The sequence below is a fragment of the Ornithodoros turicata genome, chromosome 3, assembly GCF_037126465.1.
Source record: "Ornithodoros turicata isolate Travis chromosome 3, ASM3712646v1, whole genome shotgun sequence".
NCBI classification, from domain to species: domain Eukaryota; kingdom Metazoa; phylum Arthropoda; class Arachnida; order Ixodida; family Argasidae; genus Ornithodoros; species Ornithodoros turicata.
Window position 1 is genome coordinate 87,022,282 of NC_088203.1, and position 3,640 is coordinate 87,025,921.

Here is a 3,640-nt window from a genome sequence, read left to right on the forward strand (position 1 = left end):
AACAGGTTGACAAAAAGCTATAAAGCTTAATATATCATGCTTATTTTTTTTTCTTTTTGATAACTTGATAACACGGATGTGTTGCAAAAGTTCCGTTTGGCTTCGAAACCACCAAACCACATGTACATTACAGTCCCTCTGAACAAAAGTGTAGAGGAGCTAAACTGGTTTCTACTTTTTAGGTCAGCGGGAAATTCCAGAGCTCAATGGGTAGCATACACTGACCCTTCCCCTTCTGCACCGCTGCTCCCTTCGGGCTGATGGTAACATCTCATTACGGCCCGAGTCTCATTACGGCCGAAGTCTCATTACGGCCGAAAATCCTTTAATCCCCAAGTGTCTCGTTACGGCCAAAGTCTCAATACGGCCGAAGGTAGTCTCATTACGGCCGAAGATGTCTCATAACGGCCAAAAAGAAAAAAGAAGCATCCACCATACTAGCTCTGTATATACTGTGTTTTATGCTTCCCAAAATGTGTCCGAGGCGGTGTGCCCCCACGGCTTGTGTCACACACAATGGTTCATGCACACAATATTGCGACAGTGTTTCATGCATCCCTCGTGAAAAATGTTTTTATTGTCATATGTGTCACACGATATTTGTATGTGTTACGCCATTTTCTCTCAGTATTCAAGCAACATCCTACTCGTTGGTTCTGTGAGCAAACTGTATGTGTGTGTGTTCTGAAAAGTACTCCACAAGGGAGCCCACTGGGAGCTCCAGGAGTCACATGACCTATGACCATGATCTTCTCCCCCACTAGCTGCCTTCTACAATTTACGTCCACCTGAAATTTACAAAAAAGTACATAAGCCACTGAACAAAATGACATATGCTCTTGTTTGATGATGACTATAAGACATATGCTGTCAAGCAGACTTTTTTTTTTCATATATTCAAAACATATTCAAGAATTATGGACAACAATGACAATTACGTCATAATAATGCAGCTGCATAGCCAGGAAACTATTTCAGGAGGTGTTTTATGAGGCTTGACATGGGGTGGAGGAGTCCCCCTCGTCAGTGCTTTATCCAGACCCCCCCTAACTTTTTTGCCTGTGCACCCCCTACAGGGGGTGCCCTTGCGATTTCAGCTCCAGATACATCTGTAATGATATGTTAAGCTGTAATGACGTAACTATTCCAACAATTTTTTCCAACACCCTTCTCGTGCTTGGGATTCTGGATAAACCACTACCCCTTGTTCATTTTCGTGGGGCACTACATTAGAGCTTATGCCACTGCACTGATGTCACAATGTTAAAAGTGTGTGTCACTCTGGGCATTCGGAATTCCTCTAAGCGACAATATGTAAATTCAGAATATCCGAAGGGTAAACATCAGATGTTACCTGCAGGCTTCATGCTGAAACGCGTGTACGCAAAACACTTCCGCCGTGGTGGGCGACGCCGTTAGTGTAATCATACACGCAAGACAATTGCGGGCACATGGAGTAGTGGCAGCAACCTGAAAACGATACATTTTCTTGTTACATATGAGTAATCAAAAATATACATTCCCACATGTTTCGTTTTGTCGTTTGTAGGAAGCGCTAGTAAGGGAACAGCACTTGGTTGGTCACATGCAAGCCACAATGCGAGAGGTGCCGATATTTCGATTACGCGATCAAGAATTAAAAGTCTAGAACCATGCACACTTCCCCATGCAACTACTTCCCCAGCATCGTGAGACATGACACCATGTATTCACGTATAGTGTAATGATATGCAGGAATGAAAAAGATGCCAACATACCTGTAATCCAGTGTCCCATAAGCTTGATTCGATTTTCTGGCAGCTACCAAGAAGAGCAAATGCACGATTCACAAGTTTCGTTTCGCCATTTTCAAGCAATCCCACGTGACCTCCTTTGGATCAGTGAAAAGTGAAAATTACTCACGTCATGAACATATATGTTCATCTCAGCGCAAATCACGTTTCGCATGCTATAGAAGGAGGGGGGATCAATACTCTTCCTTTCGTGTTTTGATATCTTGTTGTTTTGCTACTCTCACTTCGGAGTTCGGATGGTGTCTAGGGTGTCTAGCAACGTTGGGTACCTCGTTTCTTGTGTGTGTGATCGAGTGGTTGCTGTTTACGATGTGTTCATATATCGCTTTGTAGTGCTGTAATGTGCAAATTAGCGGACTTTATAGCGGCTCTCTATTTTCCGTCGTTGTCTTTCGAGCAGCGCCTGTTGTTCCGGTAAAAATCGAGTTGAATGAATCGCCACAGCCCCAACGTATATCGCGCAGTGTTGACCAAGACCAAGTCAAGCAGGAATTCTGGTGAGTAATGCTTTCGTAGATTGCCTGTCTTAGTAGTGTGCTGTCCACACATAGTTGGATTCTCATAAGAGTAATTTAAATTAATCAAAACAGCTGAAGTGCCTGTAATAGATGTAACTCGGTATCCGTTCGTAGGTTTGCGCCGTTTCTAGTTGGTTGCGCGTTTAGGAACAACAAATTTATTCGAAGACGATAAGATACCGATAATGCATCACCGTACAGCAGCATTTACTCGTATCATTGTGAGCTATATTTCATTTGTTAAAATTTGTCGTCGTATTTCTTCAAAAATAAAAGCGCAAGTCGGCGTACTTGAATTGATCTCCAAGAACTGCTTACGTCGAACGTCTGCAAATGTTGTACTTATGTGCCTTCGCGCACCATAGTAGGCACAAAGCATATCTGATTAGAATAAATACTTCAAGAGGAAGTCATTCAAATACATTGTTATTTATAGCTGGTTTTCCATTCCAGGCATGGTATGTGGCTGCACGAAGGATTCCGGAAAAGAAAAACAACAACATGGCTAATAGGATGTTGCTGCCCAGGGAGTCCTGGCGAAGAGGTGAGCTGTTAAGATCATCATAAGGTTCTGTTGTGAAGTGAGAAATTTTGTAGTAGTGCACGAATGTTAATTCGTGCACTACTTTTATAAAAAAGAAACCAGAAATGGAAAGTTATGCATGCATCATTTCATGAATTGTAATGTATTACTATTTGATATTCACATGTTTCCATTAAGGGAATGAACTACTGAACCTATATTCATATCATGGTCATGCTCTGTGTTTACCGGGAAGTCACATTTTTAAGGCTTGTCATTCTTTTGTCTAAATGAATATTTATGTTAACCTTGTATGAAATAGCAGACACGTATCAACACGTGTGCAGCTTGTGCACATTAAAATGAGCCATGTAGAGACAAATGCTTGTTTTGTTTTTTTTTTATATTCTAGCCTATTCATGGTTGCTCATCGCTTCTTGCAGGTTTACTCATTCCAGAAGCAAGAATTGTATCATTGTAAGGCGAATGGAAATAAACTGACATCGACTGAGATAGGTGCTCTGTCATGGCCAATGACTGTCGGATGGCTCCAAAAGCGTCACAACAAAGCCAATATTCATCTAGCTCTCTACAAGTAGCTAACTCCACATAGTAGCCTGCTTCACAGCCTACACTAGCTTGTGGGAGTACACATTACACAATATGTTGCATTGTGCTGTGGTATGATAACATACCGTTTGTCTCGCAATATGTGTATATAAATATGATAAGGGCCCTAAGGGCACAGTGCATGGCTTATACCCTGCTGAATATATATCCATACCTGGCTGCGACATTGCATATCA

At 41.9% G+C, this 3,640-nt stretch overlaps 2 long non-coding RNA genes across 2 annotated transcripts; one reads left to right on the top strand and one right to left on the bottom strand.

Moving 5' to 3' along the window:
• Positions 1-286: 286 nt before the first annotated feature.
• LOC135387429 (uncharacterized) lies at positions 287-1,870 on the bottom strand. Its single transcript, XR_010421106.1, has 3 exons — positions 1,758-1,870; positions 1,355-1,470; positions 287-788 (listed from the first exon to the last, which is right to left on the bottom strand). It is a non-coding gene; the product is annotated as an uncharacterized LOC135387429 (long non-coding RNA).
• Positions 1,871-2,031: 161 nt separating this feature from the next.
• Positions 2,032-3,347, top strand: LOC135387430 (uncharacterized). Its single transcript, XR_010421107.1, has 3 exons — positions 2,032-2,290; positions 2,765-2,855; positions 3,278-3,347. It is a non-coding gene; the product is annotated as an uncharacterized LOC135387430 (long non-coding RNA).
• The last annotated feature ends 293 nt before the right edge of the window (positions 3,348-3,640 follow it).